Source organism: Henckelia pumila, chromosome 1 (assembly GCF_033568475.1).
Source record: "Henckelia pumila isolate YLH828 chromosome 1, ASM3356847v2, whole genome shotgun sequence".
Classification (NCBI taxonomy): domain Eukaryota; kingdom Viridiplantae; phylum Streptophyta; class Magnoliopsida; order Lamiales; family Gesneriaceae; genus Henckelia; species Henckelia pumila.
Genome location: NC_133120.1, coordinates 53,176,154 through 53,191,297, shown reverse-complemented (window position 1 = coordinate 53,191,297; position 15,144 = coordinate 53,176,154).

Below are 15,144 nucleotides of genomic sequence, written 5' to 3'. Positions count from 1 at the left end.
TCCTATCAAGAATCTGAATAGGTCGTTCGAAATAGCAAAGAGCATCATCCAACTCAGCTTCATCAGATCGAATCACATGAGACGCATCAGATATATACTTCCTCAACATCGATACATGAAAGATATCATGTATCCCAGATAAAGACATAGAAAGAGCGAGTCGATAAGCAAGATTGCCTATCTTCTCGAAAATCTCATACGGCCCAATATACCTCGGAGATAATTTCCTCGTTTTCCAAATCGAACTGTGCCCTGAACGGTGAAATCTTCAGAAACACTCTATCTTCTTGATCAAAAGATAATGGCCGTCGTCGCACATTTGCATATCTCGTCTGTCTATGTTGCACTGTTCTCATTCTCTGCTGTATCAATTTCACCTTTTCAGTCATCTGTCTGATCATATTTGGCCCTAACTCATGTACCTCAGAAACATCATCCCAATACAAAGGCGATCGACACTTTTTTCCATATAATGCTTCAAATGGTGCCATCTCTATACTCGTCTGATAACTGTTGTTATAAGAAAATTCCACGAGTGGTATAGAATTTTGCCATGTAACGCCAAAATCAAGTACTACAGCTCTAAGCATATCCTCAAGCATCTGAATAGTTCGTTCAGATTGTCCGTCAGTTTGAGGATGATAAGCGGTACTCAAATGTAAACGCGTACCTAGAGCTTCCTGTAGGCTATGCCAAAAGTGCGAAGTAAACCTCGGATCTCGGTCAGATACAATCGACTTTGGCACACCGTGTAGTCTTACCACTTCTCGAATATAGAGATCCGCCATTTGATCATGACGATAAGTCATTCGGTAGGGAATAAAGCACGCAGATTTCGTCAATCTGTTGATTATCACCCAAACAACATCGCATCCTCGAGATGATCGTGGCAACTTCGTTACAAAGTCTATGGAAATGTGGTCCCATTTCCATTCAGGAATCGATAAACTCTGTAATAAGCCACCTGGTTTCTTTCTTTCAGCTTTCACCTGTTGGAAATGCAAACATTTTGACACAAATTCCGTCACATCAGACTTCATTTGTTTCCACCAGTACTGACTCTTCAAGTCGTTGTACATCTTTCTGCCTCCAGGGTGAACACTGAAGCGACTACAATGGGCTTCTTTCAAAATATTCTGTCTTAAGTCTGCAATATCGGGAACAACTATTCGGTCATTCACATACAAGATATCATCATCACTAACATTGTACTCATACTGATGTCCTGATCGAATCATTTCAATCGATTTCTGCACATTTTGATCGGCTTTTTGTGCTTCTTTGATACGAATCAATAACTCTGGCTCAGAACTGATTGCATACACTCTCATCGGCCTTCTATCTGTCTCAAATACATACCCCGAAATACAACAATCTTCAATCAAATTAGATACACCTATCGTAGACAAGGATAAAGCACATACCTTTCTACTTAGGGCATCCGCTGCTGCATTAAATTTTCCCGGATAGTATTTGATTTCACAATCGAAATCCTTCAATAAATCAAGCCATCGTCGTTGTCTCATATTCAATTCAGATTGTGAGAACAGATACTTCAAACTTTTGTGATCAGAAAAGATTTCAAACTTCTCGCCATATAAATAATGTCTCCAGATTTTCAATGCAAAGACGATTGCAGCCAATTCAAGATCATGAATCGGATACCTGACTTCATGTGGTTTCAGTTTTCGAGAAGCATAAGCGACAACATGTCTTTTCTGCATTAAAATACATCCCAAACCCTGGTGAGAAGCATCACAATAAACAACAAAATCACCAGTACCTGTAGGGATTATTAGAACAGGCGCTGTAGTCAATCTCTTCTTTAGCTCGATAAAACTCCTTTCACAAGCCTCAGACCATATAAATGGTGCATTCTTCTGTGTAAGCTGTGTAATAGGCTTCGCTATAGATGAAAAATCTCGAATGAATCGACGATAATAACCTGCTAAGCCCATAAAACATTGAATTTCTGGCACAGTTGTCAGTCTCTGCCAACTGATCACAGCTTCAAACTTACTCGGATCCACTGAAATGCCATCTCCTGAAATTACATGACCAAGAAAAACAACTCGCTGCAACCAAAACTCACATTTAGATAACTTGGCATACAATTTCTCTTCTCTTAATATTCTCAATACAGTTCGGAGATGATCAGCATGTTCACACAGATTCTTAGAGTATATCAAAATATCATCGATAAAGATAATCACAAAGTCATCTAAATATCTTTGAAATACTCTATTCATCAATCCCATAAAAACTGCTGGTGTATTCGTTAGACCAAAAGGCATGACTATGAATTCATAATGGCCATACCTGGTTCTAAATGCAGTCTTAGGAATGTCTTCGTCTCTAACCCTCAGTTGATGATATCCGGATCGTAGATCAATCTTCGAATATACTGACGATCCCTGCAATTGATCAAATAAATCATCGATACGAGGTAAAGGATAGCGATTCTTTACCATTGCTTTGTTCAATTGCCGGTAGTAAATACATAATCTCATCGATCCGTCCTTCTTTCGAACAAATAATACCGGAGCACCCCAAGGGGAAACACTCGGTCTGATATATCCTTTGGCCAACAAATCTTCAAGTTGGTCCTTCAGTTCTTTCAATTCAATTGGTGTCATTCGGTACAGTGTTTTCGATATCGGTTGTGTACCTGGCATCAATTCAATACCAAAATCTACCTCTCTGTACGGTGGCAATCCTGGAATCTCGTCAGGGAATATATCTGCAAACTCGCACACCACCAATATATCAGTCAATGTCGGACTAGTCTTCAGTATATCGACTGCATAAATAATGAATCCTTCCGCCCTTTTCTGTAACAAGTCAGTCATAGAAAGAACAAATATCAAAGGAATTCTGGCTCGTGATCCCTTACCATATAATTTCCATTCATCAGTCATATCAGGCCTGAACTTCGCAATCTTCTGAAAACAGTCCACTGTTGCTCTGTACTTGGTTAGCATATCGATACCGATTATGCAATCAAAATCAGATAAACCAAGAACAATACAGTCAAGCTCAACTTCATTACCTTCGTACTATAGTACACAGTTTTTAACAGACTTCACTGATACTATACCTTTTTCCAACGGTGAAGATATAGACACTACAGTAGCTAATGACTCAACAGGCAATGAATATAACGTAACAAATTGTTCAGATATGAAGGTATGCGACGCACCAGTATCGAATAAGACATAAGCAGGATAACCAGAAAGAAAATAGTTACCTGCAATCACATCGTCCGGTGCTGCTTGTGCTTGCTCTTCTGTCAATGCAAACACTTGTGCTTGTTGCCTGGGAGGTTGATTCACTGTCTGACCTCCTCCTCTACTCGTTGCTGCAGGCTGTGGTTGAAAAGAGTGAACAGAAGATGTAGATTGACCTACTGGTCTTGATGATCCTGCACCCTGTGGACCTTCAAATCCTCGTTGTGGACACACTCGTGCAAAATGTCCCATCTTGTTGCAAATGTGGCAGCTTCCAAATACACCTCAGCATTGTTAATTGGTATGGCGTCCACCACACTTGGTGCAATACACATCAGGCTTCTGTCCAGCCCTAGACTGTCGGGAACTACCTGAACTCGAAGAGCTACTACCACCAGATCTCTTGAACTTTTTACTCTTGCCCTTGAAGAAACTTTTCTTTCCACTACTGCTACCTCCAGCTTCAAATCGAGGTGGCGGTGGAATCTGTGACTGTTCTTGAGACTGTCTCACTGGCTGTGGCACAAACTGTGCTCCTCGTTGTTTCAGTATCCCTGCTTCTGCACCATTTGTTCGTTTCAGAGCATCAGCAAAGGTATTCGGTCTTCCCGAATTCACAAGTGTAAATACTTCAGGATTCAAGCCATTGATAAATTGATCGGCTTGAGCTTCATCACTAACAGCGATATGTGGAGCAAACTTCAACAAGCTAGTGAATTTAGCAACATATTCCTCGATATTTAACTGTCCCTGTTGCAAAATCGCAAACTCTGCTCCTTTGTCCTTGCGATAAGACACAGGAAAGAAATGCTGATAGAAAGCAGTTCGAAATACAGACCAGGTAATAACAGTACCTTGGTTCTCCAAAGCTTTCTTCGTCGCTATCCACCAACTCTTGGCAAGTCCATGCACTTGATGAATAACCAGTATCACACGACGATCATCTGAATAATCAATAGACTCGAATAACTGCTCAATATCTTCCAGTCAATTCTCACATTCCACAACATTCTCAGTTCCTTGCAACTTCGGTGGTTGGAATGACTGGAATCGTTTCAGAAGTTTCTCCATCGGATTAGCATCACTAAACTCATCAGTAGACGTACTACCCTGTCCATGTTCAGACACTGTCACTGGGACCTGTGCCGCATTTGTCTGTTCAGGCTGATTCGTAGCCAATGTCTGTCTAACCCTCGGTGCTGGTTGGGGAGGCATATCTGATAATCAAACAGATTAGTGTACAGTTCAATCTCAATTACAACAAGTCTGTTACAGTCCACATTGCCTTCATAAAAGATCGAGTTTCGATTCATCCTCATAATACATGCTAGTACTTCAATCAAATAACCAGATAGCATGTAATTCAAACCATTGTATAGCATATTCTTCGCAAATTATCACAGCATCATGTGACAATTTAATATCTGTAATCAATCAATCATATACCATACAATTATAAAAGCAATAAATAAATCAGAATAGAAGACTCGATCTACCCCGCTCATCTAATCTCAGTCCAAGAAACTTATGCTCTGATACCACCTGTTGTGGGGACCTCGGGTTGCTAATCTCATCTTAGGGCAATTAATGAACAATTAACATTCATTAAACATCAATTAAATAAACCAAGAGCCAAGTAAAAAATTTTTTTTTTTTTTTTAAAATTTCAGTGTCTCGCTCGATCGGTGAAAAACACCCGATCGAGCGAGCACAATTGCTCAACTCTCGGTCTGGAAACAATTTGGCCTCGTTCGATCCGTCAACTTCTGCGGATCGAGCGAGCCAAAAACTAAATTCTCTGTTTTGCAAAATACAGGGCTCGCTCGATCCGTCAACTTCCACGGATCGAGCGGGCCTCAATTTTCCAGAAAATCTTCAGAAATACATTTTGCTGTCAAACTAGAACACTATCACTTCCAATCACCAAATTCGATCCAAAACAAGATATATCAAGTCCAAAACATGCATATACTCATAAACAAGGTCATAAGCATTTATAAATGCATTTATTTACATCAAACAAGTTGCTAAAGATCGCAAACGACATCAATTATCTCAAACTTTATACATGTAATCCAAAACCAACTAGACTAAAGTTTCATGCTTCTAAAGTTCGAGATATCAACTACAACCCGAGTCCTCACGTGCTAGACTCTCTCCCACCTGTCAATGACGTCGATGACTAGCTCCTGCCCCATCTGTTGTCACGCACAAAACTCTGGTGAGAAAACATTCTCAGTATAACCAACATATAGAAAGCGTCAAATAAATCATCTTGACTCTATTTAAACTCGAATCAACAAATAGAGTACGTAAACGCTTTACAAACGAATTGATTCACATAACTTCAAAGCCATCAAGATTCATAACTAATCTTGACATGGATATCCATCTAACGAGTTCGTAACCGACTCGCAAATAAGGTTAACAGCAATTCAATATAGCATCATATCAACTCGAATATAAAGATCCACTACCTGTGATGGATCGACAACATCACAATCAAATAAAAAACATAAACAAGTATGTGGTTTTTGTGGGCCAACTCAAGATTAGTCGTTCTTGAGTTTCAAAGTCCCTACTTCGCGATGTGTCATTATACCTTCGTTTATCTCGGTTTTGAACTTTTCAAATCTGAAAGATACAACCAAAATACATATATCAAACTTCATTTCAATCTATCTTATCAAACACGAGTCGAAAACAACAAAAGATCATCGATCAAACTCATTTCAAACCTCAATCCAACTTCTTCGGTTCAAAGTTGTTGTCTCGAGTCGTTGGCCTTCCAAACTCGACTGAAACGGAAGAATAAAATTCCATATCATTCACATCATCAAGATAAGTGTTTCAGCTTAGCTATCGAATATCAAAACAGTCCAAAAACTTGATTAAACAGCGTAGCGATTGACAATCGGTAACCGACGTAATCCAGACTTCGAAACTTGTAATTCAAAATCATATATCAGCATATATCTTATAAAACTCAGTTACATAACATCATATCAGCAGCTAAACTCATCGATATACATGCTAGAAGTCATAACCAATCCATTCAATCATCCAACTTCGATCCGGTAGCGCATATACAATCGATAGAATGTTAAGAACATAACAAACACATATAATCTGATCTCTGCACAATAACGGATTCTGAAACCCATATGAAACATCATAAAACTTACACGAGATCGAAGCCCTCGTCGTAAGGATTCCAGAACACTTTACGGAATCGAAATCGGATAACCGGAGCAAAAGTTACGGCAATTCAAAAATCATGAAATCAAACCAAATTGAAGGAAATCGACTTCTCTGCTCAAATTCTGAATTCCTTAGATAATAACACATATTCATGCTGAGTGTTAGAATTAGAATCTGATAAATTTCAAGCATAATTGCACTTTAGTCCCTCAAATCTTCACTATTTGCAATTTGGTCCTCGACCCTTATTTTAATTCAATTTCAATCCTAAATAATTTAAGAATATTAGAATTTAAATCGAAACTCTAAATATTTCCAAATTAAATATAATCGGATTAAAATCAAATTAAATTCGAATTAATTTCTAATTAATCCCGGGCCTTACACAAACCATTCAAGTACAAAAAATAATAAAATTCTAAAACATGGAAATGCCTCCAATACCCCGACATAGTATGAATGGAAACAAATGCATAATCCGCATACTGAAAATGTGCTCCTCATCATCCAAAAGCTCCAATCCCGCATCATTTCAAGCAACCTTCCTCCTTGCCTAGGCGACGGTCAACAACGGCAACCTTCTAAAGCAGCTGAAAGCATGCATCATTTCAACACACACCTGTTTGCTTAAAGCAAGAAACAGCAAACCAAAACTCAGAATTTAAAAATCGATTCTTTATCAGACAATGATGAAATCAGCTTAAAACTCTTGAGTTCCGATATAGATATCTTTATAAGAAATAATTAGGCTATCCCAGCGATCTAAGCTGCTTGAGTGACATTCCAGCAAACATGTTTACTATCCAAATATTAACAGTTGGCAGTGCCTTCTAGTGATATAGTTGGAAGATTCAAGCAGCTTACTATTATACTCTGCAAATAACGACAGAAAGACATATCTAGCAGATTAAAAAGTGGAGCACACAAGGGAAACAAAATTGATTAATTTTCAAAGCCAGAATACAGTAACTTTTGATGGTAACACATATGAATTACTGAATTACAGATCTCTACTAGAAAAATTTAGAATTTTCTATGGCCATTTCAGAAAGAGGATGATTTCTATATTATCGTAGTCACAAGAAAAATCTAACACATAATGAAGACATTACTTTCTTCAGTATGCTTATTGATGACGTGCAGTTCATTGAGTACATCACTTACCGAGTCATAATTTTTATTAAGAAATTCAGCAACAGTTGACTTGTGCCTAGACAATAGTTCCTGCTAAGGAAATCCATGCGCCATGTTTCCATCTTCAAAAACTCCGTTATTCCCCTCCCTAAGCAACCGTTTAGTGTTCATCAAAGAGCCAAAGTGGTAACTATTTGAAATGGTTGCAACAAACTTTCCAAGTCCTTATGGATACCAAGAAAATGGAGGAGAACGAGAAACTATTGAGCCAAACGGAAACTAAAATGTTTGTGTTTTCCATACAAACATAGACCACACCCAAAGAACTCAAAACTTACACTATAGGGACTTTGGCAGCAGGACAAAGATCAGTATTATTACTGTAATCTTATTAAAATTCTAATTCATATTGTTAGTTATAATCATACTTAGAATTAGTTGAGTAGTTAGTTGGTTAAATAAGTAGTTAAAAGCTCTTGTATAAAACTCTTTAGATGAAACTGATTCATCATTCAATTCAATACAACTCATTTCATACTCTAATAAATCTCAAGCTTAGGGGATCCAAAACAGGTTGTAATGGAGATTTAAAGTCTTTCAAATCAAACTAAAAACAATATGCACCTAAACAATCAATTGGAATTTCAATAACAAATATACCTTCAATTTTTCGTAATTCTTCAGTGTCAAGTTATATGCCAAAGCGAATCTTCTTAAACATAAATTAAACTTGTATTACGTAATGAGTAATGAAAGTAAACACACATTACCAAAAAGGAACAATTTGGATCCTAAAGCAATAGTCTTAGCCCATTTTAATCCGGGATATACAATCTGAATTAGACAACATATAACCAAGTGTATTGCAAATCAGATAAGTAAATTCCGAACCTAAAGCAAATCAGGCTTTTTCATCTTTTTTCCGTTGACAATGCCACACATGTACATAACCCCACCATTCGCAAGCTCCTATGACATATGTATCGAAGCACGATCAAACACTTATCATCATTACTAGGGTCTTGAGAAATCAATGTTGTACTTCAAAAGTTTTTGTACAATATAATCATATTTTACTGCAAATCCATGAGTTCAGTGGAGGGAATGATATAATCATAAATAGCCAGTAGTCGTTGATAAAAAGTTATATCTCAATCCATTTTAAAATAGCACTTTTCTAATTTTAAATGCCTCCTCACTTATGAAAGAAGAATGAAGTTTTGGGCCAACAAGTCACAAAAAGAATATCCATTTCTGACAAAAACGTTGCCCACTGTTTTGTCCCATATCCCATCATCCATGTTATGTGTTCTCGTATTTCACATTTGGCACAAAAATTCAAAGACATCAAGACTCCATTACTGATCGGTAAGATAATCAATGAAGAAACTTTTTTACCTTGATATAAACCTCGGAATTCTTAAGCAAACTAGGAAGCTTCCATCAGGGAATTGAAGTCGGCAACTAAAAAAAACAATGCAAAAGCAGATACAAGCCATTCAAAACACTCGACCAAGTCAAACAAGCCAAAAACTAAGAGAGACGACACACAAAAAAATAAAAATGTGAGTTCTTATACACGTACAAGGACAAGTGAAAAGATATGAGAAGGAACGGGATTGAGGTGGGATGCCCACGAAGGTGGCAAATATGGCTTCTTGGTGAGGATAGAACCTGGCCTCGCTATTTTTGGGAACAGAATCCATCATATTGATGTTGGATTTGGTCGAGAAACTGATTGTGCGAGGAGAGTACGAGAAGAGACTGATATAGATTGCCTTACTTGAAAAATCATTGAAAGATCTTGATTGCTGCAAAAATATATGTATAAAAAAAATCCAAGACAACTATAGAAAGGGTAAGTTTTTAGTTTTTACAAGTGATATAATAAACATGATAACGAAGTGATGAATTTAGAAGAGGAAAACTTCCGAAAATTACCTCTGTATAGTTTCTCCATGGCCATTATTCCTAGATGCAGCAGTAAGGAGAAGAAGCTATTCACACATATATGTTTCCAACACATCGATTGAAATCATAAATCGATACAAAAATTACTAAGAAATGAGGAAAAGAAGGGTTGGAGTTGGGGCTCACCTCGTCCAAGGACTTAGGGAAATAGATCAGCGTTGTACCTATAGCAATTTTGAAGGGATAAACTGTTAGGAAAACGTGTTCAGATCAATCAATAATTGATACTCGGTGCAGCGGAAGTTTAAAATTTTATTTTATTATATGGAACGATTCCATATCAAGGGTATCAAAATTTTTACGATTAAATATGTGTAAGTAAAACAAATAATCACAATTAAATATTTTACCTTAAAATCTCGAAGCGAGATTATGGACACCAACTAAACTTAATTTGCTCTTCTTGTAAATCCCGGGAACCGATGGCGTCACGATCAATCACCGGAATTAGGTCCACGAACGAAAAACAGAAACCCTCTGATTGACTGCACTAGAAATCAATCAGAAGTTTTACGTAGAGAATAAACAGATTTGATCTGTTAATTTGAATTGTAATTTTTCACAAAAATCACAGCCCGAATTTTCTCAAAAGGGACAGAGGAATTTTCGAAAAACCTCTTGAATAATATAGACTGATTTTCGAAAATTGCTAGACTGAAAGCTTGTGTAATTTTCGAACACAGTACATATATTTATAGATAATTTCTAGACTAGATTAAGTTATAATTGCATTAGGACTCTAACTCCTTAGGGCCCACAATCCATAACTTAAGTCCAACAAGCCAATCCATTTGTTCTAGAAATTAATATAAAATTCATCGTGACTCCGATTGATAAACTGATTTTACCAATGTGCACAGAAATCATTTCTGCATCTTTTAAAGTCAAGATAATTTTTATGAATCCGAATTCAGTGATTTCCAAAAATGTCCATCCCTATGTCATTTTAGGAAATCCCACTCCCTTTAGTTAAGAAGTCCAACTTCTCTTTCATTAAATTTAACTCTTTAAATTTAACTATCTCTACGGGGTTTTAGTAATCCATTACTTGTGTAACCCTCAATGGTTCAGGAATACAGCTAGCCGTGGGATCACAACTCCTTGTGACTCGGAACAAAAATTTCCGACTTACCCATCGAATCATGGTAAGAGCGCCTAGCAACATCGCCCCATGATTCCCTAGGTATTACTGATAGTGCCTGCAAGAACCAGTAGATTTTGGTTAGCGTACAGTACAGTCCCTTCATCCATATATCCCGATCGAATCAACAACCATTGGTATATCGAGAGTCGTTCGAGATTCGATAACTATGCATTACATCTTGGAGATCAAATAGTGACATCGTATGTGTTACTAGGAAAACCCATTAACCTAAAACACATCATGTACTCTGGCCAGAGATTCGTCACACTAATATCTCCTCAGATCGCATAGGATATCCACACTCGCAAGTATGTGGTGAATCCTTGACAACAAAGCATCGACTCCTATATGTGTCATAACTGTACCCAATCCCGACACCTGATGACCCCAATAGAGTCGGTAAACGAGTCAAAGTACAGTACTAGCATATAGAGTCTCAATGATGTTTCAAGTAATAAGGACTAATGGTGTACAACAAAAACCGCGGACATTTCCCACTCGATAAGTGATAACCACTTGAAAAGTCCGAATAGGGTAGTTTTATCATTCATCATATGAATATCCATTTTCATGCTTTGAACATCTCTATGTTCCATACCAATGAAACGTGGTACTCTGCATCGCAAATGCTAGTCTCATTCTCGAGCGATCCTTATCCTTATTTGCGGACGGCTCAATTGACTAGGAACAGTTTAGAATATACAGTAACTATAAGATGTGTTTCATGATAACCATTCCCATGTGCTACCACATCTTACATACACTATAGTATATTCAAGGTCTTTATCAAAACAACAATAGTATATCATAATATAACATTATGAAGAAAGATAAAGTCAATGCCATTATAAAAGTGTAAATTATATTAAACAAAAGATTGTTTTACATAGAGTCATAAAAGCCTTAGCCACAAGTTGGCTAACCGGGCACCCACTCTTTCAATCTCCCACTTGCCCTAAAGCCAACTAGTCATACTACGTAATCTCATTGCTTCGCGATGTTTGTCAAACAATGGTCCTGGCAAGGGCTTAGTAAGCGGATCAGCGATATTGTCTGTAGAGGCCACTCTCTCGACACTGATGTCTCCTCTTTTCACGATCTCCCGGATGATGTGGTATTTCCTCAGTACGTGTTTGGACTTCTGATGAGACCTTGGTTCCTTTGCCTGAGCAACGGCACCCGTGTTGTCATAGTACACCGGAACTGGACCAACAGCTTCAGGAATTACACCCAACTCTTGGATGAATTTCCTTATCCAAACCGCCTCTTTAGCAGCAGCTGATGCTGCAATGTATTCTGCCTCAGTGGTGGAATCCGCTGTGGTGTCCTGCTTGGAACTCTTCCAAGAGACAGCACCGCCATTGAGCATGAATACAAATCCAGAGGTTGATTTCGAGTCATCCACGTCACATTGGAAGCTAGAGTCGGTATAGCCTTCCAACTTCAATTCTCTCCCTCCATAAACCATGAATAAATTCTTAGTCCTTCGCAAGTACTTAAGAATATCCTTCACGGCTTTCCAATGCATTTGACCGGGATTGTCTTGGTATCTGCTCGTGACGCTCAGAGCATAGGCCACATCCGGTCAGGTAGATATCATCTCATACATGATACTACCTATGGCTGACACATATGGCACGTGTGTCATCTTCTCTATCTCTTCGTCAGTCTTAGGACACATAGACTTGGATAGAGAAACTCCATGATACATAGGTAGATGTCCTCTCTTGGACCCATCCATTGAAAACCTTTTCAATATGGTGTCGATGTAGGTTGATTGAGTGAGTCCTATCATTCTTTTAGATCTATCTCTATAGATCTGAATTCCTAGAATATAGGATGCCTCACCTAAATCCTTCATCGAGAATCTACCTGATAACCATATCTTTGTTGACTGCAACATCCCTACATCATTCCCCATGAGTAGGATGTCATCAACATAAAGTACTAAGAATGTTACCGCATTCTTAACTACTTTCTTGTACACGCATGGTTCCTCCGGGTTCTTGATAAAACCAAAATCCTTTATCGTTTCATCAAATTTCTGGTTCCAACTTTTTGATGCTTGTTTGAGACCATAGATTGATCTCTGAAGCTTGCATACCTTATGCTCGCTTCCCATGGATGTGTATCCCTCAGGCTGCATCATATAGATCTCTTCCTTAATGTTTCTATTAAGAAATGCAGTCTTTACATCCATTTGCCATATCTCATAGTCATACCATGCTGCTATGGCAATAAGGATTCTTATGGACTTGAACATTGCGACTGGTGAAAAGGTTTCATCATAGTCAACTCCTTGTCTTTGAGTATAACCTTTTGCCACCAATCGTGCCTTGTAGGTCAATACCTTTCCATCAGGCCCAAGCTTTCTCTTGTAGATCCATTTGCACCCAATTGGAACAATTCCATCGGGAGGATCTACTAAAGACCAAACTTGGTTAGAATGCATCGAGTCTATTTCCGATTGCTTAGCTTCAAGCCATAAATTCGAATCCGCATCAGAAATTGCTTACTTGAAGTTTCTTGGATCACATCCAATGTTGGGTTCACTTTGATCCCCTTCAAGAAGAAGACCATATCTAATAGGAGGCCAAGAAGTCCTCTCGGATCTCCTAGTAATAGGCGTGTATTGTGATGATTCTTGAGGTGTAGGATCGCTATTTTGTATCTCGGGTTCTTCTCAAATTTCTTCGAGTTCCATCATCTTGCCTTTCTTATCCAATAAGAACTCCTTCTCCAAGAAGGTGGCATTCCTTGAAACAAACACTTTTGTTTCAGCAGGATGATAGAAATAATATCCGATTGAATTCTTCGGATACCCTACAAAATAACATATGGTGGATCGACTATCCAACTTATCTCCCACTGTCTGCTTCACGTAAGCAGGACATCCCCAAATCCTCAAGTACGAATACTTAGGAGCTTTGCCATTCCATAACTCGTATGGTGTTTTATCTACTGCTTTAGTGTGGACGTTGTTTAACAACAATACCGCCGTTTCAAGCGCGTAGCCCCAAAACGAAGGTGGGAGCTCAGTGAAGCTCATCATGGATCGAACCATGTCCAAAAAAGTTCGATTGCGACGCTCCAAAACACCATTCAGCTAAGGTGTCATAGGAGGAGTCCACTGTGAGAAAATCCCATTCTCTTTTAGATAGTCCAAAAACTCGGTACTTAAGTATTCTCCACCTCGATCCGATCGAAGTGCCTTAATACTTTTACCTAGTTTGTTTTCTACTTCAGCCTTGAATTATTTGAACCTTTCAAATGCTTCAGACTTATATTTCATTAAATATAAATACTCATACCTAGAATGATCATCAGTAAAGGTAATGAAGTAGGTGTTGCCACATTTAGTACCAATCCTAAATGGACCGCAAACATCTGTATGGAACAAATCCAACATATTTTGACTACGCTCAGGTTTCCCTTTGAAAGGAGATTTAGTCATTTTTTTCTTTAGGAAGGACTCACAAGTAGGTAGAGAGTTAATATCAGACATATCAAACATGCCCTCTCCCACTAGCTTGTTCATCCTCCTTGAGGAAATATGACCTAGCCTAGCATGCCAAAGGTTTGCCGGGTTTTAACTATCGTTTTTCCTTTTAATTGTTGTTACCGGTTTATCAACAAAATTAATTGGAACGTCTTTTAATTTTAAGCTATATAGATTGTTTTCAAGTTGTCCATTTCCAATCAAACATTCATTCTTGTAAATATTGCAAATCCCATTCACAAAATTGCAAGAAAAACCATCTCTATCAAGCATAGAAATAGATATAATGTTTTTGACCAAATCCGGAACATATAAAACATCTCTCAAAAATAACTTAAAATTGTTCTGCAAAACTAAATAAATGTCTCCTATAGCTTTGGCTTCGACTCTAGAACCATTCCCGAGCCTTAGCTGGGTCTCACCCATCCTTAGCTTACGACTTCTTGTCATCACCTGCAAATCGTTGCAAATGTGAGATCCACATCCTGTATCCAATACCCAAGAAGAAGTATTAAGCGAAACATTTATTTCAATGTAAAACATACCCTTTGCAGTTCGCAACTGTTCGAGGTATTCCTTGCAGTTACGTTTCCAATGACCGGGTTTCTTGCAGTAGTGGCAAACATTATCATCTTTACTCACATTTGAAACCTTGGCCTTTCCCTTCTTATTTGGTACAATCTTCTTGGGCGGGGCAGAATGTTTCTTACCCTTTCCACTTGGCCCCTTCTTGGAGTAAGAAGAGGAGCCAACCAAGAGTACCGGTTTATCCTTCTTTAATGTGGCCTCATAAGACACAAGCATATTGACCATCTCTTAAAGGGTGGCCTCTATCTTGTTCATATTGAAGTTCACCACAAATCCGTCAAACGACGAAGGAAGTGAAAGAAGTAATAAGTCCGCGTTTATCTCATGCTCCAATGTCAAATCGAGTGTTACCAAGTTTTCAATGAGCCCAATCATGTGTA